General features: G+C 41.7%; 1 protein-coding gene and 1 non-coding gene across 3 annotated transcripts in view; both read left to right on the top strand.

Moving 5' to 3' along the window:
* The window catches only part of LOC139696112 (uncharacterized), a 1,156,921-nt gene that overhangs the window by 820,992 nt on the left and 311,288 nt on the right, over nt 1-24,641 (top strand). The gene's annotated exons all lie outside the window — the stretch shown is intronic.
* TRNAA-UGC (transfer RNA alanine (anticodon UGC)) lies at nt 17,140-17,215 on the top strand. Its single transcript has one exon. It is a non-coding gene; the product is annotated as a tRNA-Ala (tRNA).

Raw genomic sequence — 24,641 nt, 5'->3', positions numbered from 1 at the left:
TAGAGAATCGTTGCCGAAACACTTTTCCAACATTTCCAACGTCCGTGCGCCACTAAATCCGTTTTTTACGCAAAATTTAATACAAGTTCGTTGTTGCAAATTTAAATCCATTTCTGCAATTGTAAAAAATCGCCAACACACACAGAGATAGATGTACTCTTGGCTACGTAACTTTTGCAAATGTCAAGTTATGACACTAAGATTTAAAGGGAATATCAACAACAGATGTACCAATTTAACAAAAAAAACAGAACTCAAATCGGAACGATGGGAGCGCCACACGGTGGTTATTCCGGGAACTTTTTGATCAAGGTAGTATTATATATATATATATACTATATATATATATGTATGTGTGTGCATATATATGTATATATATATATAAATCCCGGGTCCCTGGTTCGATTCCCGGGCAAGCTTCTCTGGGCACCTGCAGCTCCACCCAAGCTAAAGTGATTTTTCGGGTACCAGGTCTCCCTGGGAAACCATAACCGGCACAGGGAAAGGAACTGGCCCCCCTACCCTGATGTGTGAATTTCACACGCCGTATAAGGCTTAGTACTGGGTGATCTCTACAATCAGCTACCAAAACGACCTTCGGGTTGATTACTGTGTTTATGGCTTTATATGTATGTAAGTGTGCGTGCCTGTGTATTAAATGTAATTATCACTGCAGATGGTATAACGATGACTAAAGGTACACGCGGTACGGTAAAGTTAGATACACTTCTGTACGCGACGATCTATTAGTAACAAGGTACATGATGCCCTAATGTTAGATGAAATAATGGTGACACATTAGACTACCCAGGTTGTGGAAATAGAAATACTTGTCGTCGTCCCCCCCCACCCACTAGCTCGGTCGGATACTGTTCTTCAGATCGTTAAGCTTTCGTGGAAACAGTGGCGTCTCAAATCATCCCTCTGATTCTAGCCTTTATCTCCCTAATTTCATTGACATGATCTCTCCTACCGTTGTTCAGTTTGACTAGTAATACATTCCCAGCATCATCGCTAAATAGACCTTCTTCCTATTTGTCTAGTGCTCGTCCTCGGATGTCTTTGTCCCACTTGAATATTTTCAATTTTGAGGATGGAGAGCGGATTTCCATTGTTTTTCCCGATGTCCCGCAGAGAATGAAAAATATCCCGATTTTTACTTTTGCGGTGTGTGTTTCAATCCAGTTCTGAGCCTCCACCGTTCCCCAGTGCCATCCCAGTTCGCCCCCGGACATAATTCGAAGGGCGCAATCCATCACTGCACTTCCAGAAGCAAACCCGAGACCATTCGATGCCGCCGGGCGTTTCTGTTGCCTCGGGTTTGAGGTGTGGGGGAATTTTTCGCTCAGTCCAAAGGGGGGGGAGAGAGATTTTGTTCGAATTTTTTTTAATCTTTTGCGTTTTCCTCCGGTCAAAAAACTTCCAGTGAAGGGAGGCGGCGGCCTTAGTTGAGTTGAGATCCGCTCTCTCTCTCTCTCTCTCAAGGATTGGTCCGAGATATAGAGGAAGAAATAAAAGTATGAAAAGAGAGGTAAGAATCGCTTGCTTACCAGAGCGTGTCCGCGGAGACTCCTTCCCATCATCCCCCGCCTCCTCCACCCCAGCCAACTAAATTATACACCCCCGCCCACTTTCTCTACCCCCATCCCCACCATCCGCCCCCCCCCTCCGTGGAAAGAAGGTATCTGTGCGCGGTGACCTGACCGAAGCAAGCAGACCAGCACCGCCGCCGAATCAAACGCTCTCTCGGGGGAGGGACGGGGGTTGAGAAGCGGACGGGGTGTTGGGTGGGTGGGTAGATTGAAGGGGGTGGAAGAGGGGCGTTCGTTCGGATAGGCGGTTGATTGGCCTCGTGTTGGAAAGAGGGTGAGAGGGGGGATGATGGTTGTTAGGCATTGGGCACTGGCTTCGCACTTGCTGTTTATAAATACGCTTAAGAATTTGGGGGTAAATGACCACCAGCACGGTCGGCGATCGACCCCCTGAAGGTTGACTTTGATGGGTGTGGGTGGTGTCCGTCTTTAAGTGCTTTAAGACTTCATATGACGTGTGAAAAGTGGGCATCTAGTCTTTGTGTGGGAGGGAAGCAATTTCTTTCCCTTCGTCTTTCCAGCTCGCTCGCGGTTCAAGCCAAGACCAAGTGTCCGAAATACAAAGAGATGTTTTTGGTGGTAGTGTCGTGGCGTAGCTAGGATTTGCATGCAAGGGTACATTTTTTGAAATGAGGTGTTTGAAGATGGAGACTTAATTTGACCATCCATTTCTGAACGTTTCGCTCGCTTAAGTTTCGATTGGAGGTGTTGCGTTTAATTTTTGATTTGAACTTTCACACCCTTGAGCTCGAGTAGATTTGCTGGGGCTGCTCAGTCCGGAGAGAACTTCACAATACTGTGTTCCCTTTATTTTTGCAATAATGAGGCGCGTTAACGTCACAATATCGACAATTCCCGATTGTTGGATTCGCAAGAATCTTGGTTCAAGAATGTTCGTACTGGTGTCAAAAATTCCTTCATTGAGCAACTCTGTCCATCCTGGAAATATATCCCAACATCGTTTACAGTGAAACAACAATGGACGCCACTCGAAGCCGATTCCAGTCGACCGAAAAGATCCGCAATATAAGTCCCTGGAGCCATTGGTTCCGTAACTTTGGCGTAGATCTGTTCTTTTCTCTGGAAGATGCGGTTTTGTTGTCGAATTTCCCACTTCACGGTCTCTTGTTACGAGGACCAAGTCGGTCGGTGTTTATGGCAGGAATGCGACAGCGATTGGCTCCATTTCACTCGACATCCGTGGACGGTTAAGATACTGAATCATCACCTTGAAGGACATTGGTGCCCCCAGGCAGGGGTTTGTACGTATTTGAGGGATTGGAAACTCGCAAGCCCCACTCCTGAGATTGCAATTACAATCCACTCAAAAGCTTTCCCATTCTGTCCAGGAAAATTATTTGGGAAAGGGATGCGTCTGTCTAATCTCCAAAAACGTTTTTGTTTCAATTTCGTTCCCGTGCGTCGTAGCCGGATGGTTGGCTCCAGCGTCTTCGGCGAATTCATGTATATTTATGTGTATGCGTGCATAACATATCCTCGATTTGGGAAGAGTGGGAGGAAGGGGTCTTATAGAGTCCGATGGTCTCGTTAGCGCAGGAAGCCCAGTTTTTAGCTTTGATTCGTGTTTTTATTTTTAACGAGGGAACTATCTGACTGATTTCGACGTGCCGGAGGATATCCACTCGCATCAATCATACGAAGTGGAGAAAAAAATTTGGAATATTTCAAACAAATTTAGACATAATTTTGCAGCGAGCCAACTTTGCGTATGATTTTATTTAAAAGTCACGTTAGTGAGACAACAGGGGTTGTGTTCCACGTGACTGAGCACGCCTTGATGATTTTCAGCTAAATGCTAGTTAGGCGAGCCTTGATGCAAACTGTTTGTGGTGATCCTTCGTGCGTTTGAATTTGCTTTAGAATTACAACTATTCGTTGCATGTCGTGTTGTATCTAAAATTACAAACCCTGCCTCGTCAAATTTGCATCCAAAATGAAGTCTACAATGTTAACTCGTTTTCAAAGTATGGGTAAACGCGGGTATGAAATTAATTTCAGCCAATGAACAAGCTGTGTCATCTCCATTGTTTATTCGACTCCATTTGACGAGTCTCTCGTTTGAGTTTCCATTCGACCCGAACGCCAAACAGAGCGTTACGCATTAGAAGGTTAATTAAGCCACGGGATTCGTCGACGTACTCTCGTTATTATTCGTGTGCTTTCATTGTATTTTTAGTTCTTTCTCCCTAATGCGGCTTCTCATATCTGGGAGGGGAGGAGCAGGAAACCTATGCTGGTAATTTGTTGCGCGTAGTCTGGAAAGGGAATTTTACAAAGCCGTTCAGCTAGGAAGCTCAATAGTTGTTCGGTCGTGGGTTATCTGTTGCGTCTCAATTGGAATTTTTCTTGGGTTTTCACAGCAATAAACAGCTCTTAACATCCTTAACCTTCTTCCCGAGAGCCCACACTCACTTTATGGCGAACTCCTTGCTCTGGCAACTCATTTATGACCAAATTTACGATGCAATTTGTCACTTGCAACTCCAACCGAAAGCTAATGCCTGAAAGAGGCGCATTAAACTCCACGTGGGTACTTACCATTGTTCTGAAACTCGCTTCTTAGTTTTATATTTTAAGCGAAAAAAGAAAAGACTCAAGCGGAGGATTGTTAATGGCTTGGGTTCCCTCGGGCGGTAAGTACCCGAATTTTGTGTTTTTGGGTTCGATGCATGTTCCCGTCATTGGGCTTGTTTTTTCCATCCCTCTGCTCGTGGTTCTTATGGGGGTTAATACCATTAAACGCCGCGGGATTGGTGGGTAAACATGGGCGGGAGGAAGGAAAAATGAGGTCAGGGAAACTGCATGCAAGTCCGTCGCCCGCGTCCGTGTACTTCGAACAAAAAGAAACGTTCCCGCGATTAAATCGTCTTTTCAACTGTGGTTTGTTATTGTTCATTTATTTTTTCTTCCCAACATGCAAACCAAAGTCGTGTTTCCCCACTTACGTCTGCGTATTTTTCTTAGTCGAATGCGGGAAAGACCTTCCGGGAGTGACTCGACAATCGGTGAATAATTCATTCGATTTGACCGAACTCTTTCGATATTTTCAAAACTGCCATCCACCGTTCTTAAGAGATTTTCACCGCATTGCTTTTTTCGGTATTTTATCTTTTAAATAGATATCTAAGCCTATATGCTTGACTCATATGAGTGTTGTATACATAGAAATTTCTGACATTTTTAAAGGAGTTAATGGTATTGGAGTAGAAGTTTCCTTTTCATATAAAGCGTTCTACCGTCTATAACTGAACAGCCTCAGAGTTTTTTTTTTAATTTCAACTATGTATCTCTTAATACAAAACTATTCATTGGTAGTTTTAGCAACTGCATTAAAAACTCTTAACTTTCCCTTAGTTTATCCTTTAAGTTGGTATATTTTGACTTGGGACATTATGAAAGATGTTGGTGTCATTAGAAAAATATTTTAAATAGCATGAAGAATCAACAAACTTTTATATGAAGTAAATTAGGTCAATGAATTATGATATTTTTTTAGTTTTTGTGAAAATATTGTACACTCCTTAAAACGTTACCTGAAGAGGTATGGAAGGGTGTGTCTTCGCATTAGTGGCCTTGAGAAAGGGAAAATGGCGTCTCGTGCGGCAGTTGGTAGTTTGATCATTGTTTATGTGTTTCTCAATTTGAACGTCGAACAATCTGTTGAGTATTTGTATCATGCATTATTGACTTAATTATTGCTCACTTACTATTTTGTATTTATAACGATGAGAAAGGCCAAAGTTTAAATGTTTTTTAGGTTTATATCATGGTAACTTACTGTTTGAGGTAGTAGTTTGAATGGGCACAGACTCAACAAGGACATTTTCCTTAACTTCTCCTATCAAGATACAACCTGGCAACCCTAATTACGATCAACCCCGATTCCGACTACTCCCTTCCTCCATTTTGTGCAATAGTCCTATCCTTTTATTACCATTACCTGGCTTGCCTAACGTCCTCACATGTTTATCACAGTCTATAGCCCTTCATTTCCAATCAAATTGCTCTCCATCTACGTTTCCTGTCTCACCTGGGCATCCCCTCCCCTTTCACTATGCCTGGCACTTCTTTGTTGTTTTCCCGTAAATTCCATTCCACCTTCTCCACACGCACATCTCAAAAGCTTCAAATCTACACCCATATCACCTTGTTTCAGCGACCATGTTTCCTAGCCGCACGAAGCATCGCTCCATGCCAAATTTTTCGCTAATCAATTTTAAAAATCCTTATCCATTTTGTCTGTTAAGAGTTACATCGTGAAATATTCCTTGTTTTACCCATTTCTTCTTCTTGCCCCGACTTATTTGAACATTTTGTTCCAAACATATACGTAGATAAGCAAACTGTTCGACCTGCTCTACTTTTTGCCCTTCTATTCCAACTTTTAACTTAGCCATCATCTCTCTCGAATGCCTCATAACCTTTGTTTTGTTTACATTGATTCTCATATCGTTCCTTTGACGACGCGTTTCTAATGCTCTCGCTAATGACCGTTAAACTTTGTGCATATTTTACTAAAATTTAAATGAAATTGTTAATGAAATTTTTCATTTTTTGAAGGATATTAATATAAACCAAAAACTTTTGATATTTCCTGGAAATGGTCACTGATGTTTCAGAAACAAGCCATTTGTTTGAAAATATTAATAAATTTCATTTCTTGATTATAAGTATTGTCATTAATCGGTAATACTATTTGAAAAAATAAAACTTTCATTAAATTTTATTCATTTTGAAGTTAATAAACGAAGAGAATACGAAAAAGGTATTTATATCCCCAGGGGTTCTTGTGGTCAAGCGAACCACCCCTGCTTGGCGCTTTTAATACTTTAACAATGTATTATTTTCGCAGAGCACTTAAGTTTTGACCAAATCAGAGGTGATTTACTGATTAGTTTCGCTTCCTTATATTTAAGATTAATGTCAATTCCTTTTTTGCGCATACTTAAATTACCCTTGGATTACATTTCGTCACTTGAGAACTAAACTCTCAAGACACCGAAAAAAAGTCTTTAGGAAACCTTTTCGGGCATTTCAATTTTTTTTCATTGTAATTATCACGAATTTTAATGGTCATATTTCATCTCGTTAGCGGTGCTTAATCATCGGACGCAAGCGCATAATCTTCGGTGAGAGTTTAAAAAAAAAAGATGTTTGAACCGGAAGTAGTCGTAACGATGGTAATCTCCGAGGCTTGTTTGCTCGCGTACCTTAGGGCGCCCGGTATTTGTGCTGTTGCCAGGCATTAGCTGGCAGTGTACTTAGCTGCGACGTTTGTTTATTTTTAAATGTCCTCGGTGGGATGGAATTTCCGTGGTGTGTCTGTCGCATTTGTGTCCAATTCACTTCGGAAGAAATTTCAACTTTTTGTTGAGAGCCATTGGATAAATTTCCCATTGCTATCCGAATGTATAGTCAATTTTTTTCTCTTTCTAATGCATTGTGTTGGAAACTGTTAACTGTTTTCCATTGATTCTCAATGGTAAATCTTTAAGGATTGCCGCCATTTGAGATCATACCTCCGTAACTCGTAACACCTGGTCACGGTAAGAACCCATAGAACTGTCAAGTTAATATTCGGGATGGATCACGATATATATATATATATATATATATATATATAAACCATAAACACAGTAATCAACCCGAAGATCGGTTTGGTAGGTGATGGTAGAGTTCACCCAGTACTAAGCCCTATACGGCGGGTGAAATTCACACATCAGGGTAGGGGGGCCAGTTCCTTTCCCTGTGCTGGTTATAGTTTCCCAGGAAGTCCTGGTACCCGTAAAATTACGTAGCTTGGGTGGAGCTGCAGGTGCCCAGAGTGCCTTGCCCGGGAATCAAACCCGGGACCCTCCAGTCAGCAGTCCAACGCTCTACCCACTGGACTACCGCGACCCCCCACGATAAATATATATTATATATATGTATATATATATATATATATATATATATATATATATATATATATATATATATATGTATTTATTATATGTGTAGGGTCTCCTCATTCTTTTTTTCTCAAATCTTTTTATCTTTTCCCTACCGATAAGCTCCTCGTACTTGTAAGACAAAAAGACAGAGCATGAAAATGGTAGAGTTGAGGGGGAGGTGAAATTCCTCATGTTAGGTTCATGTCAATGGTTTCCAAGGTTTCCTGCCTCCACTTCGTTTCCGAGAAACGGTAAGAGAAGTACCCTTGCTCGGAGAGATGGAGAGTGGGGGATTCCCGAAAATCATAGTCTACTCCCCCTTACCATTCTCCCTCGGCCACACTCTCTTTCCCACCATTTCTCCTCCTCAGCTACGTCCCTCATTCTCTCTCTCAGCTCTCATCCACATGGACATGGGCGTGTCCCGCCGACCCACCCGCCAGACGCGTCGGGCGCTTTAACTCGAAGTGCATCTCCTCTTTCCTATTTCTTTTATTTTCATTTCCAGTCGTTAAAAAGCCTCGGACGTTCCTTCTCTCGTTCGTGGATTCCTTCTCGAGGACGCCTCATCCTCAATCCAATGAGCGCTCGTGTCGATACTCAAATCAGAGTAAAGAGACGTCAGAACGCCAGTGTTTTGTTTTTTAGGTTGTTTGTTTGTTTGGTTTGTGTTGCACATTTTCAATCGCGCACAAGCCGTCACTCCCTTTTTCCCGAACCCCCGCGGATGAAATCTAATCGCGCAACTTGGTCGTCCTTGGGAACGCCTGGGTAACGCCAAGCGATGGAAATCGAGTCCTCAATTCACGCGGCTGGAATTATATAATATATATATATATATATATATATATATATATATATATATATATATATATATATATATTTATATGATTTCGTCGAAGTAACACTGAAGTGTTGAATAATAAACTTGGACAGCAACAAACAATATAAGAACACATAAATAGATCACTCACACGTTATTTCTTGATCATTTCAACAGTTTTTAGCTCCGTTTTATTCAGAAGAAACAGTAGTGCTTCTTAGTCTCACTTAATAATATCTTAAAATGAAATATAAATGACCGTTAGGTTCATCTTTAGTACGAGCAAACGACACCCTTGGCGTCTGCACCACCTAAAAACAAAGACTTCTCAGAAGCACCGAAATGAATAACATTTCAGCGATGAGATATTAATTCTGATTGTAATTTTAATGAATGAAAATATTCAAAATTAATCCCTTTAGTCTCCTATACGTCTAGAATATATCATCTCCTCTCTTCGGTCGTTGCTTATCTCTTACTCAGCTGATCCTTTCAGCAAATGGCTCAAAAAGACGCTTCTTTCATCTCGCCAGGGTCATTCGTTTCTTATCCAACTGCGAGCCATTGTTAGCGAACTAAAGATATCGTTCAATATTTTCGAGAAACGCATGTTCCGACAGTGATGATGTAGATGATTGAAATGACTTCCGCTCCTGAAAAAATAAAACGATTCGTCGACCTTCAGTCCTGACCCTGGTCGGACTTTTGCATTTCAAATTTTCGTCCGAAGCAATCCAGGATACGGATACGGCTTAAAAAGAATTGCTCTCTCCGAAGTAAATCCATTCGTTTGAGACGCTTGCATTATTTTTAGAATGAAATAATATACATAGATTATGTAAAAAATCTCTGAAATCGAAAGCGTCCATTGCCTCACCACTCTTCATGCATTTGAAGTCCTAAAATCATTGGCAACATTTTATTATGATTGCATTCATCGGAGATTTACTTTTCTGTCGCCGAATAAATCGTTGATATTAAATGAAATTTAGTGAATAATCGATGGCGTAGTTGATAACATTGGAAAATCTATTGGTGCAAATGTCTTAAGAGCGACGCTGTATAATCCATTTTCCCATTGCATCCCATTGAACGGATCCGTGTGGTCCCTTCCTCTTTCCTTGTTGTGCGTCATTCTCCGGAGAAGTTTTAATCACCCATCATTATTTCCTCATTCTCTCAGCCATGTCAGTCCGTTCAGCCATCTGTTCTGTTCATATTTTTTCTCCTTTTATGGTTCCTTTGACCACGTGTAATTCATTGCGAATTTCCTTTAAACCCCTTGGTGGAAAGTACCGCCATAATCAACAGTGCGGATGCTGGGGAATGGAATGTTTTTTTTGGAGCTCCCGAAGACGCTAATAACCTCATATAGATATCCATGAGGTCCCTCTTCAGCCGAGCGTATATAATATTTAGTGGGTAACAAGCGTTTAAAATGTTCGAGCTTCTGTAAAAAGTAGTTGGGATATGAAAATTGGGCTTCTAGGCTATAATTTGGATTGGAATGGAAGATAGTCGATAGGTCTAGAAATAATATTTTGGGCAATTAAGCCGACGATTAAGAAATAAAGAGTAGCGTGTAAATATATTTTAATTGGACGCCGGCATTTTCGTTACTATTATGCTACCGTTTAAGGTAGGGTTTCGGATGGAAGCAGACTAAACAACGTTGTATTTCTTATTTTCTCCCAACAAGACACAAACTAACATCCAATACTGCACAAAAACCCCTCTTCAATTCCGAATTCTGCTTTCTTCCTTCCTCCCTTCATTCCGTCCAACATGTCTATCCAATTTCTTCTCTTCCTTGCTGGCCTATCGCCCTCCCATAAATAAATAAATATGTATAAATAAATATATATGTAAATAAATAAATATATATATATATATATATAAATGTATAATAAATTGGACAGCAACAAACAAAAAAGAAACACATAAAAAGATCACTCACACGTTATTTCTTGATATTTCGACGGAATCACTCCGTCTTCATCGGACGATATAGAAGTAATGACTGCTGGAATTGTAGAGGTGAGGGGTGCGAGAGAAAGCGAAGGGGGCCAGGGGAAGGGGAGAACGGGAGGCGGAGGATGGGTGAAAGGAATGGTTGGGGAGAGGAAAGGGAGAGGAGAGGGTAGAGGGGAGCGGAGATAGGGAATGAGGGAGGAGGTGGAATTGACACAAAATCGTATAAGAAAACAATCTGTTCACCGCAACTATCGCAACTATGATTTCGTCGAAGTAACACGGAAGTGTTGAATAAAAAACTTGGACAACTAAAAACAATATAAGAACCCATAAAAGAACACTCACACGTTATTTCTTAATAATTTCGACGGAATTAAGCTCCGTCTTCATCGGAAGAAACAGAAGTACTGCCGCAGTGTGTGTTTATATATATATATATATATATATATATATATATATATATATATATATATATACATATATATGATTTCGTTGAAGTAACACGAAAATGCCGAATAATAAATTGGACAGCAACAAACAATATAGAAACACATAAAAAGATCACTCACACGTTATTTCTTGATCATTTCGACGGAATTTATCTCCGTCTTCTTCGGAGATAGAAAAGTAATCACTTTTTGTGATTACTTTTCTCAATTACTCATCTCAACCCTTTTCGCCATGCGTATCACTTGCTCGTTTCATCTACGCTATGACTATTCCACTTTCTCCAAGAAATGAGGAAAATTTTTGAGATATCGTTTTTCCATTTTCAGGTTATTGGCGACCGTTTTTCGCTTTGCGTCAATCTTTCTGGTCGAAATGGCATGTTACACACCGTTTATCGTATAATTATATTGAGTCACATCTTCATCGGTCGCTGTCCCGCTCTATTTCACAGTTATTCTCGGAATCCAAAACGTTGTCCTTCAAAGTGTTATACTATATTTGGGTCACGTTCCGTTCTTGTCTTTTTGATAGACGTCCGGCAAGGAGGTCTGATCGATTCCCTACGAGATATCCTGCAAGATGCATTCCACACATCGCACCCCAACGTCATCATGTCGATTCTCGCTTCACGCGTATCAAATGGAGGGAGAAGGCAGTTTCCGCGGTGGTCATGGGTGGAGGGGGGGAGAGGTGGCCACGTACTACTCTGCCCAATGAAAACGCGAACAGAGGACACGAAAAATTTGTTTTGCGAAATTTAGTCTGTATCGAATTTGCCCCCTTCAAAGTACTCTCCATTCGTTAGGCTATCCACTTATTCCATCTTCTCTATTCCACTGTTTATTAAAGCACCCTTGGAAGTCCTCTCGGCATTTAGGCTTTTTAGTTTTCTCGTCGTTTCTTGCTTTATTGTATCTTCCACATCTTCCCAGTGATATGTCCCCTCATAACATTTTTGCATTTTGGGAATAGGAAAAAGTCGCATGGGGGGACGAGATCTGGGGGAATAAGGAGGATGATCAAGGATCAAGGTAATTGAATTTTTTGCCAGAAACTGTGGCGAACAATCAATGCTGAATGTTCAGTTGCATTGTCATGGTCTGTAAGGATCCATCCGACTTGTTCGGTTAGAATGGCGTGCACTGTTGATTTTCGTAATTCAGTTCATCAGATATCATTCGGACAGTTTTTCGACGATCGGTAGGGACAATGGACCGCACACGATCAATGTTGTCGTCAACACAAGTGGTTGCAGGTCGTCCCGGCCTTGTATCATCCGTGGCGTCTTGTCGGTCGTATTTAAAACACTTAATCCATCTGAAAATGGATGCTTTCTTCAGAGTATTATCACCGTAAACAGCTGTCAACATTTCGGTCATTTCTTGATATCTTTTACGGCACTTCACCAAATATCTTGGTGTTGATTCCTTGCTCCTTGACTTCATCAATTTCCATTTTCGACAAGCGGTAACAACAAGGACAACGGAAGCTAATATAACTGTCACCATACGCACAGCTCGACGATCCGCCAAGCAAAGACGACTCATTGGGTCTCAGGCAACTAGTGCCACTAGTCGAAGGGGCTGTAGTCCGCGTCATGGCCACCAGATATTACCAGTTCGCGTAATTATTGTACAGACCACGTAGGCCCTTACTTGGGATACATTTTAAGTCTCTCATTACTCTCGTATGTAAAAGTGAACGGCTAGTATTATTCCAAAGGATATCTGTTTATTCCATGTGAATACTAGTTCGATTGTTTTTTTTCTGGATTATATTAAATCTTATGTCCACACGAGCGTTGACCAAAGTACGAGTCTCATTCAAGTTCCAAGGTTACTTTTCTGCAGAATCTTTATTTATTTGTATAAATTTATCATAATGTTGACGTCATGATCTCATTTCTGCCAAAAATGTCTTTTTTCCCCACCAACTGGAGTAATCGGGCCGGTCCGTGGCCCCAGGTTCGTTGAGTCCGTACCCACGTGACAACATTAGACCCACTTCGAACTGTCACGCAGCAAGGAACGGACATATTTTATTCTAATCATTTTATCCGCTTAAATAAAAGTAGAGAAATATTAAGTGTAGAACATGTAGATTCTAAATATAATTTTTCCCGCGAAGGATAACTGATAAGAATAACGTTGTCCGAACGCTAGAGGGTGGAAAATAAAAAGAAATAGCTTTTTGTGTAATCACCCCCTGCCACACACCTTATCGGTGACTAGCAGGGCACTATGTAATATGACCGTAAAATTGCGTCTCTCTTTCTCTCTCTCTCTCTGAATTGGCGATGAATTTCGATATGGATGCTCAGCCGTATAAGTGGAGAAAGAAATATATATTGTTCCCTTGTAATAAATCTGAAGGTTTCCGCGACGTCTATCTGATGAAGAATCCTTCATTGTACTATTTAAATGTAAAAATTTGATCTTGTTCCCTAAGAAATGTCGAAAAAGTTTCAAAAGTGATTCTCGCTCTACTAGCTACACGAAATCCGTGCTCTGTACGGTGCAGTCATGTTTATCCTGCATTTGTAAGGAGTGCCCAAATATTTAAAGCTCAACCGTTTCCTTCAATCTACTCCCAGTCGAGAGGAAAATATTGGGTAGCCTTAGATCTTTAGTTCACCTTGTAGTGAGGTTTATTCTTATTAATATTTCAGTTTTGCAAAATATATTTTTTTACCCAACCACTTTCTGGAAACCCTAGCAATTTTTTTTTAATTTACTTGTATTCTTATGATATGCTTGTCAGACAGTTTTCTGATGCACTCAGCAAGTGATTGTAACACCTTTTGGGAAATGTTTGAGCTGACTACTAAATTAAAACTTGATAATTCACAAACTGAAACCTAATATAGCCCAATTTGTCATTCGTGTACATTGATAAAATTGCGTCGCTTTAAGCATATCATGGGAAAATATTTAGTCAAGGAAATAGAATAAACTGAAAATTTTTAAATTCTACGACGTTTTCGAAGCAGATTAAATCTGCCGAATCTCAAATTGAATTAAACAACATGTACGGCGCGGAACCTTGGTCATTGAAGCAGGAAGATAGACGTAGACTGGAGGCGTTTGAAATGTGGATGTGGAGAAGAATGGAGAAGGTGAAATGGACCGAGAAGAAAACAAATGATGAAGTACTTGGTATGGTGTGCGAAGAGAGGGGTTTGTTGGGAGAAATCCTATGGAGGCAGGAAAAGTGGATGAAGGGGGTGTATTGGCTGGCAGTGGGACGATGAAGACTGTAATAGAGGGGAGTATTTTGGGCAAACGAGGAAAGGGCAGGAACAGGATAGGGATGTTGGACGGGATGAAGAAAGGAAGAAAGTACTCAGAGATGAAGAGGGACCTGATGTAGAGTGGGATGTTGTGTTTTTCTAGGGGTCACAAATTATTTAATTAGTAATTATGTCCATCCAAAAACCTACCTTAACCGGTAGATTACCTTACCTTACCTCTAATGGGTCCAAGAATCGTTCAATTTTATTCTATTCCCTGAATTTGATGCGACCCCAACTGATCGTGAGAGGGGAGGACTCTATTTGTGAGCCCCTGCGTCGTGGCTTTTAAATCTTTCCACGACTATTGCGTCGTGATGTGGTTTCTCTTGGGAAGTCGTTGCCATGGGCGAGCGATCCTTTTGGGTGGGCGAAGGGAAGGTCTCGTCAGGGACCGTCTCAAGTGGGGATGAGGGAAGATGGAGTAAGATCTTTCCTTTCGAACCCTTCTCTTCAGGGACAATGGGAAGCGATCTCTTGATATTGAACTTGGATGGCGGAAGGTACGCGTGGAAGAGCCTCTTGGACTTTCTCAGTGTCAATCCCCTCTTCCACTTTATTCTCTCATGATCAAAGTCTCCTCATCCTGTCATTTCGTCCCAAGGCTCGATATTCGAATCGATCTCTTTGGAAGCGATGTTGTGGAAAGTTTACACGATCGAAATCGATGCTAGGAAGAAAGTTGATCATATACGGATCGAACTCGAATGCAACAGAAAGTGTTCTAACGAATTTACCAATGCAAATTTATTATATGCGTTTGCAGCAAGACTCAAAAACAAATTTCCAGCATCACGGTGATGAATGATGATGGCATGACCTAGGCATGTGAGTGGCAATCGACCAATCCATATTCGACTCACGTAATAATAATATCTTCTGCCATAAATAGCCACAGGTCGTGTGGAATAGATTTTTAAATGCCCTCACACGCATTGCCCGATCAAAATATCCAAGGAGAAGGCGATAGAAAGGACTTTTGCTTTGTTTTTTTAAGGATAAAAATGGGAAATAGGCGTTAGACCCGAATTTAAACGTTAAAACATTAACACGTTTTAATTTCGTTACTTCTTGAAAACAGTTATCTGTTCCTCAATGAGGTAGTTGCAAAGGCGTATATGACCCCAGGGGTAAGTCCATTAAGTGGTGTCACGTAAAAAACGCTATTGAGGAAGGCCACTGGAAACTTCCTCAATTATTTATTCCAAGAATGTCAGGATATACACCATAATGAATATTACTCCTGGCAACTACGGGACTCGGCCCAATCGGCCGTGTGTCGAATCCGACAGCGTGGTAGGCATAGCTTCCTTGGTCGTCATCTCACGAAATCCTTGCAAAGCAAGGTGCTTTAAATTGTCCATTGTCTGCTATGAAAATAACGCTGTTTATGAATTTCCTAATCCATACAGCGTCCGAACAATAAGCATCGTGACTGGTTCGCTTTAGCGGTGGATGGGGGTCCGATCGGTGGCTCGGTAGAGGGGTCCCCCACCACTCAGGCGCACTTTAGTTCAGTCGCCTCCCGACATGCTTTGAGGCAGGAGGTGGATTTTTGTGACGTGTGATTGTTTGTGGTGTCGTCGCGCCAGCATGGAGCGCACCGTCGAGCTACGCTGTGAAGTTTGGAGTTAAACTCGGGAAAAACCCTTGAACTCATTAAAAAGGCTTATGGGGGTGATGCCTTAAGCCGCAGACGAGTTTTTCAGGGGCACAAAATGCTTTAGGAAGGCGGAGAGCTCATCGAAGGCGAGAACCGCGTCTGACGCCCGACGACCGCTGGACCCGATGCTCAGGTGGCAAAAGTGAAAACATTTTGGGCTCTTACAAGCGTTTAACCATCGCCGTTATCAGTGAGGAGGCCGGCCTTTCAGTCGGAACCGTCCACACCATAGTAACAGAGGATATTGCGATGAGGAAAGTATGCGCGAAGCTGGCGCCGAAAGTCTTGACCGAGGAACAAAAACTGTCGTGGGTAGAAATTTTACAAGCACTGCGTCCATGAAGATGAAGATTTTCTGGACAACGTTATTAACTCAAAAGATAGCTCAAAAGGAGCTCAAGGAATATCGGTTCGACCCCATCGAGGCGGTTCAATCGGCGACGACAAAGGCTCTCAACAGTATTCCGGAAACCGACGTCTAGCGGGTTTTTGACGCGTGGCAGTCGCGCCGAACTAAGTGTATCGATACAAAAGGAATGTATTTTTAAGATTATTAAGTAATTTTAATGGTAACTGCAATACATTTTTATTTTTGGAACAAGTCCCGATATTTATTGCATGGACCCTGTACATTAATGCTGTTTTGGGGTCATGTAATTAAAGGCGGTAGAAAGTATGCGGAATTTAGTCAGGGTTTCTCGTGCTGAATAGAAGGTGTCATGTTGTGTTTTGTTAGGAGATACCAAGAAATGTGTCGTTGCCCGGACTGTCCCCATCTAAAAGCTGCCTAAAACGACATGGATGACTATGTGAAATAGTATGATATTATTATATGTATAAATATTATATATATCTATAATTTATGAATAAATAATAAAAATTACAACAAAATGGCATGATAATAATCACGCTCAAATAAAATATCATCTCCACTGCACTCAGGCAGTTTTCGTAATCCACGGCCCATCGTCTCCATATCCAAGGCCGTCGTACCTTTCTCATCCACCGCAGTCCTCTCATCTCTAGATTGAAATATCCTGGATAAGGAGTGCATTCGTTTATGACTCGCAAATAAAACATTCCTTCATTTTAACTTATTCCAGAGATACAAAAAGTGTTTTTATTGGATATCTCCTCCACTGCCGTGCATTGATATTGCACTGCCTCGCGAGAACAATTAAAGCTTCCCGGGACGCTTTGATTTCTCTCAGGTAACAGGAAGCCCACCGTGGGGACGACGAGCGATGAGAGAATAGTATGTGTGTGTGTGTGTATGTTTGTATGTCTATTTCTCCTTTGGTGGGTGAAACAGCCCCCTGACGCCATCTCTTGGCTGAAAGAATCGGGGCGCTTGGCGACATATTAGACCCACGGATCTCAGGGTAAATTGACTATCCTCGATAGCTCAAGTGGTTAAGAGCATCCGCCCTGCAAGTGGAAAGATCCGGTGTTCGAGTCCCGGTTGAGGAAATATTTTTACTCTTGTGATCCGTTCGATTCCGCCTTCCCCACCTCTGTTGTGTTCGTCCTTTATATGTGTTCCTATCCCTTTTCCTTATATCTGTTTCTGTATATATGAGTATTTATTCGCCGTTTGGCGGGATTTCGTGTTTGAATGTATATATATATATATATATGTATATATATATATATATATATATGTATATATATATATATATATATATATATATATGTGTGTGTGTGTGTATATGTGTGTGTGTTTGTACATGTGTGTGTATTTTTTCTAAAAAAAGAGGAAGGCCCGCGGATCGGTGCCATAGGAAAAAGCATTTGGAAATAAGAAAACGACCCTCCTTTCCCAAGCGGGCTTGGGGAATTCCTTCGCTTTTTATTTGTCACGAATTCTCTCTCTCCCTCTCTCTCTCTCTCTCTCTCTCTCTCTCTCTCTCTCTCTCTCTCTCTCTCTCTCTCTCTCTCTCTCTCTCTCCCTTCTGCCGTTTCCTCCCCACCGTGCATTTTCCCCTCTCTTTCAACCCCTTTGCGCATTCCGTCATTCTTTTTTTTCCTCCAAGAGAATCCCTCCCCCCACCTCTCTCACCCTCAACCCTTCGTTTCTCTCGAGCACGTCTTTTTTGTTTCCTTGCACTTCGATCCGAGGAAGTAGGAAACCCTTGAAATGTTGGTGGGGCCCTAGTGATGCTCCTGTCGACGGGACTGGGAACGGCGAAGGGGTTGAGAAAGGGGTGGGTGTGAGCGGGGGAGGGGGTCGGTGGGGTTGGCTGATGGGCTTGGGATTACGGCGGGGCTGGGGAAAGGGGTGCCGATACGTTGGCTGCAGCCCCGGTTCGTTCAACCCTTGTCCTCTCACCGCTCTCTCTCCACCCCCTCACTCCCACCCTCCCTTCCCCCCAATCCACCCCCTCGTGGGCACCCTCCCGCCCCAGGGAGCACTGCCGTTTCTCTGCCTCTTTGACTCTCCCAGCAACCATTCTCTCTCAATTTCCTTCTCCCGACTTTCTAAACTCCCTCATGCCCTCGTAATCACCGGTAATAACTTTCCCACATCACTCTCATTACATTCCCACCCTCTCGCTCTCATCCTGTATCACTGTGCGTGGCTGATGCCGGATTTAATTTTCCCCGTCTAAAGGTTTTGGGCCTCCACTGGGAAAGATCACCCGCCCCGCTCTCCGGGGGTTTGGAGCCATAAATACACATTACTTCGATAAAAAAGTCATTTGATTCATAAATACGCATTACTTCAGCCAAAATGCCATTTCTGTTTTCTTTTTAAGGAGCTAAATCTTCGGCGACGATAAAATAAGCACGATTTCATCACCCTCCTGCCGAAAAAAGGGCCATTTATTCTTTCCTAATTTACCAATACGACGTTAATTACCTCGCTCAAGTTACCTAAAACTGCATTTAACCCTGCGGAACACCCTAAGGTCATTTGAAAGGTGGTGTCGTGGTCGATTGCTTGTATTTTGTCCCGCATTACTTTCAGATAGTTTGAAATTGTCGCAGAAGATATATTGTTGTGCTCACGTTACTGTGAGTCAGGCATTGTCATTTACTGTTGTCATATTATTTGACACTGTCGCAAAAGATATATTATTGTAGTCGCGTGACTGTGACCTGGAAATTTTGAGGGAAAATGTTTCCTTATGTATCTCTATACCCAGAATAGTATTTCTCTTGAATTTTCTTTCTCCCTTTCAGTGTAATTATTATTATAAGGTAATCTACCGGTTAAGGTAGGTCTTTGGATGGGCATAATTACTAATTAAATAATTTGTGACCCCTAGCAAAACACAGCATCCTACTCAGCATCAGGTCCCTCTTCAGCTCAGAGTACTTTCTTCCTCCCTTCATCCAGTCCAACATCCCTATCCTGTTCCTTCCCTTTCCTCGTTTGCCTAACATTCTCCCCTCTATTACAGTCTTCAACATCACACTGCCGGTCAATACCCCCCCTTCATCCACTTTTCCTGCCTCCATAGGATTTCTCCCAAAAAACCCCTCTCTTCGCCCACCATACCAAGTACTTCCTCATTTGTTTTCTTCTCTGTCCATTTCACCTTCTCCATTCTTCTCCACACCCACATTTCAAAAGCCTCCGCCCCATATCAGGGTTTTCACGAGTCTTTTCTTAATATCCTTACTCAACTTCCCTCTCATCAACTCCCTCCTCATCGTGAAAGCTTAGCGCAATTCTTCTCCCTACGTACTATGTGCGTGTTTTTCAGTGTAATACGGGCATGAAATTGGTCTTGACATTGTCGGCGTTAAATTCGTACCACTTTTGTCATAAAATCGAAGAGTCGTGCCTTTTATCTCATTGCTTCTGGTGACTTAGAAATCCATATTGCCACTAATTTTTTATCCCTCAAAAATAGGTATATGGTATTTAAAATACCCCAGACAGTTGTGAAGCCCGCTGATTGTATTTCTGTTATCCCAATCAATTTAGAGCATTCGAGTTCTAATGAGAAAAACCCGGAATGAAGTTAGAAACCAAAATACTGGGGAATTTCTTCTTCTATCCAGGAAAAACAGGACCATCTGTGCCACCGGATAGTAAAAAAAAACCCTTACCTGTCTTCACTGTGGCAATTTCTGAGAGATTGTAGACGTATGCTCACCAGACAGAGTCAGCCCTTTAGTTGATTATTGTGTTCCCTATTTATCCCAACTCACGCGTGATAATACCTGGAGACAATACAAAAGATGTTTAATTTTTTTCCAGAATTTGATTTTTATTGGCGATGGAATGTTGAAGACTGATGTGCAATTCTGTCCAATAAATACGCGAACTGAGGCCATAAAAACTTTATTTTGCAATATTTCGTCTACATCCACTCTTGTCCCCTGTTCAAAGTACTCTCCATTTGGTACTATGCACTTGTTCCATCTTCTTTATTCCACTGTTTATTAAAGCACCCTCGGCAGTCCTAGGCTTTTTAGTTTTCTCGTCGTTTCTTGCTTTATTGTGTCTTACACATCTTCCCAGTGATGTTTCCTCATCACATTTTTGCATTTTGGGAATGGGAAAAAAGTCGCAAGGGGGGGGGGGCAAGATCTGGGGGAATAAGGAGGATGATCAAGGATCAAGGTAATTGAATTTTTTGCCAGAAACTGGCGAACAATCAATGCTGAATGTGCAGGTGCATTGCCATGGGGAAGGATCCATCCATCCATCGCCTCGGGTGAAATTTGGTAGCACACGACGCACGCGCTCTCTCTCTCTCTCTCTCTTTGAGTGGAGGACCTCAGGCCAACAAGGCAATGGGAGGAAGAGGATAGAAAGGTAGTGGAAAGTATTCGTTATCAAAGATCAATTTAGTGTAGGGGGGGGGGGTGTCAGGTTGTGTCCGTTTTTAAGCCACTGGGAAGTGTAATTAAAATCACTTTTTGTTCATCAAAAACTTCCGTTTAAAAACATTTAGTTTCTGTCTCGAACATGTTTATTTAAAAGACTAAAATTTAATGATTCAGTCAAACCCACCAATTATGGCGTATAGTTTAATGGCGTGTTTTTTCCTTGAGTTTTTTTATATTAGGTAATACATATAATTATAATCAATGCATGAATTACTATTCATGCATTTAATGTGTAGCTGGTGCCTTAACACCCCCTGCCACACGCGCTTGGGACTACTTGAGGGGTGTTGTGTAGAAGTAGACACGTGACCTTCCCAGTGAAACCCAATGTTTTTCGAACTATATACTCTTCTCTCATATATCTCTACTTGGGTATTCGACTTCTACAATCATCGCGTGTAAATTACGGTGTTTCGGCTAATTTTACAGTTCTTGCAATTTCGACTCGTGGAAACGAGTGTCGGGAGACTCTTCATCCCTGTTTAGGGAAATGACGCCCCCTTTTGCGATTACGAACCCCTATCCCATCCTCCTCTAGGATACGAACGTTTCGCGGGTTCCTAGCCTTAGAACGGTAGCGCTATTTATTTCACCCTATTCTGTTAACGTGGGGTGAAAAAACACACATTCCACAATTTTCAAAAATTCGTATCTCACACCCATTATGACTTTAGGGGTTCATTTTTTTCGTTTTTTAAACTTAGAATCACGTGACATAAAGATTTTCTTTTTCTAAATTTATCGGATGAGAGAAAAATGAGTAAGAATGGCGAGAAACGTCAGCAAAATTACTTTTTTTCGTAAATTTACGATATCTTAATCAATTTTCAACCGAATTGAGCGAATCCAACGGAATTATAAAGAGGAGATACTATTATTTAAGTCTATGTCCGTTGTTTATGTCCAGTTCTGAAAAAAAGTATATATTTTAAGGAATCAATTTGCACAAATTTTAAGAAATCGAATAATCGATTTCTGTCCCATCTCTGGGGCGGAAAGAATTTTGTTCAAATTGGAAAAAAACAGCTTTATTGGTAAGCAAAGAGCACATTGACCATCATTGTACAAAAAATACATATATCATCATTGCGGAAAGTACACACATCGCGATTTGTTTTTTCACCCCACCTTACCGTTCTTGAGTTAGATTCATTTCGCGTGCTCGAAACATCACTGTGTGATCCTCTCGTAGTCAAAACCCTTTCTTTTCCCTTTTTGAGTTCTGAGAGTCGCGCCAGCCCCCCCTATTCGTCATCACGTTCGCCCCTCCCCCCGGACCCGCCTCCCAACAGCCCGTCGTGTTCGCCGCATGAAATCGAGGCCGCCGAAACTCGCTCACCCAAACAAATGAAGACGCATCTCCGCCTATCTCGACCGCACACGTGCCGCCGGGGGTAGGAACAATCCTCCTCCTCAACCCTCCACCGCGGAGGACACGTCCCCCAAAACTCTTTCCCCTCTTCCCCCTCCCCCCTTTCTTTTGGTGCCTCCCCCCTCCACTACATCAATGCATCATCCTAATGCTACATTCTTCCCCTTCACAACCCAGGGTTGGGATTCAACGGAAGGGTGCTCTGGAAAAACCCCTTGCCTTCTTCCCCCCCCCCCTATCTCCTCGTTCTGAATGAGCCCTCGCTCCAAGGCCTGGCTCATGGAGATCGTATCGTCGGCAATATTCCACTAAATTAATTTGCTTTACGGTTCGGAATATTCGTTTTAATGAGTTTCAAGGGGTTGGACTCGATTCCATAACTTTTCACTCAATTTGTTGTTTCCAGTGATAAGTCAGCCGTTGTTGAGAAATTTCTTCCGTAAAATCGCTCCCGTGTATTTTATGCAATCCAGCTTTCCTTTTCTGTTTCTGGTAACTTATTGCTACCGACACTCTTCGGTCGACGGATCGTAGAATTGAAAGATTCGATCCGATCCTAGTCCTTTTTGTTTCTGCCTGCCTTCCTGAACGAAGATTGGAGTAACGTAAATTTCGTGCAGAAGCAGGTTTTCGTTCGAGTTTATTTTGTGTTGGATTATCGCGTATGATAAAATTTCAGTATGAAATTTATATTAAATATGAGTATTTTTCAATCTGGTTTTGGCATTGCATGTGACGCAGATGTCGTCCTTTGTAAATGTTGTCCGGCAAATAAATGTGCGCAAAATTTAAGAATAGACTCGTACAAACTCTTTATATGGAGCGTGGTTTTGTACGAGGCGGAAACGTGGTCATTGAAGCAGGTTGGTAGGCTTAGATTGGAGGCTTTCGAAATGTGGATTTAGGAAAGGATGGAGAAGGTGAAGTGTACAGAAAAGAAAAAACGAGGAAGTGCTAAGAATGATGTAAAGGGGAGGAGAGAGGTTTGATGGTAGAAATCCCCCAAGGAGGCAGGAAAGATTGATGCAGAGCGTTTTGATGGGCAATGGGATGTTGAAGTCTGTAATAGAGAGGAGAACGTTAGGCAAACGAGGAAGGTGCAGGAATAGGATAGGCATGTTGGATGGGATCCAATAACAAGAGGAGTATCCGGATTTGAAGAGGGGACAATTTTACTGCTGGATGTCAGGTTGTTTTTTTGTTAGAAGAGACATAGAAGTGTATCGTCGTTGTTCCACTGTGTTGTAGGCTGTCTTAGCTAATCTTAACCGGTAGATTACCGATCGTAATCCTGATATCACTTTTCGCCTACCTGATCATTTTGGAAAACCATGAGTGGAACGGAGGAAGGAACTACCCTTATGCATGAATTTCACACGCCGTTGGGCTTACTACGTAATACAAGAGGAGCTCTACCCTGACCTATCAAACCAACCCTCCTGTTTATAACTGTGGTTGGTTTTTGCATCCAAGTATCGCGTTATTGTCGTAGAGTGTTTTTGTTTGCAACCAATGCGCTAGCGTCAAATGCAAGCAGCTATGCTAAATGGGTGGAAACTATTCCGGATTGAAAACCAAATTAATGTAGTTTATGGTGTCAGATGATGTGTTGTTAGACAAAGCGTAAAAGTTTAGCGATGTTCTGTCCATGCCCATCGGCCTTAAAGCGGTAGAATACCAATAATAATCGTAAATGGGTGTTGGCTTTATATTGAATCGTTTGATTCCTCGAATGACAAGATAAATAAAATACCTATGGTTATAATATCAGCTGATGACTCACTTCATCATGTCTCCACCCGGATAAAATAAGAGACATGTCTGATTTCATCAAACTCCCCTTGCCTTCCAATTTCTTCATCGCCAATGATTTATCAGCATCAATGATTCATTTTTGAAGATTGGTCGCGAAATAATCAATATTCATTATGATATAGGTTGATTGGCATTTTGTTGGCAATTCATACAATGATATGTAAGTGAATTAACACTTTATTTTAGTTTATAGTGTATGAAAATGTTGTATTTAGAAAATTTGCAATCTAGTATTAATTGCTTGGAAATGTGGACCATAGACTCCCCTATTGAGAGACTAAATGTTAATGTTCCACCTTCACAAAGAAGATTACAACCAGAGCAAGGTTGAGAACTTCATCATTAAAGGGTTTCCATCCTAGCGGAGGTTCGAGTCAGCAGTCTCGTGCAAACTTGCCAATATCATATTTCCCTTAATGCTTCTTGCCCTCACATTTGTCCCAACAATACCTGCTCTCGGTACACTCATGCGTGACCTTCCTTTGTTTAAGTCTCTCCTCCGATGTGTCATTCATTAATCCTATTCATTAAACTCTTGTGTCTCGAGAATAGGGCAATTAGTATAAGTCTATACATTTCTTGCTTCACCCAATCTCCTAAGTGCTTTTTCAATTTTGACTCTGGTCTATCAGAGTCAATTTTGACTCAGGTTTTATTTTGGTCATTCTTCTGCCTTGCAACTTTGCCATGGCATCTAGTCTCCCCTTCTCCGCAGTTCTTATTCTCATTATGCCCCATAGTCGTAGAAAAACAAATTCCTTGCATAGGTTGTGGTGAACTGCTTCCTTATGTCGGCTTAAGGAATCCCCAAAGCGATGTTATTTAAAACCTTTGTCATAAGCCTTTTTTTTTAATGTCTAATAA

The sequence above is a fragment of the Hetaerina americana genome, unplaced genomic scaffold (genome assembly GCF_022747635.1).
Source record: "Hetaerina americana unplaced genomic scaffold, ioHetAmer1.1.p SCAF_68, whole genome shotgun sequence".
Classification (NCBI taxonomy): domain Eukaryota; kingdom Metazoa; phylum Arthropoda; class Insecta; order Odonata; family Calopterygidae; genus Hetaerina; species Hetaerina americana.
This window is presented reverse-complemented; position numbering and strand designations above follow the sequence as displayed.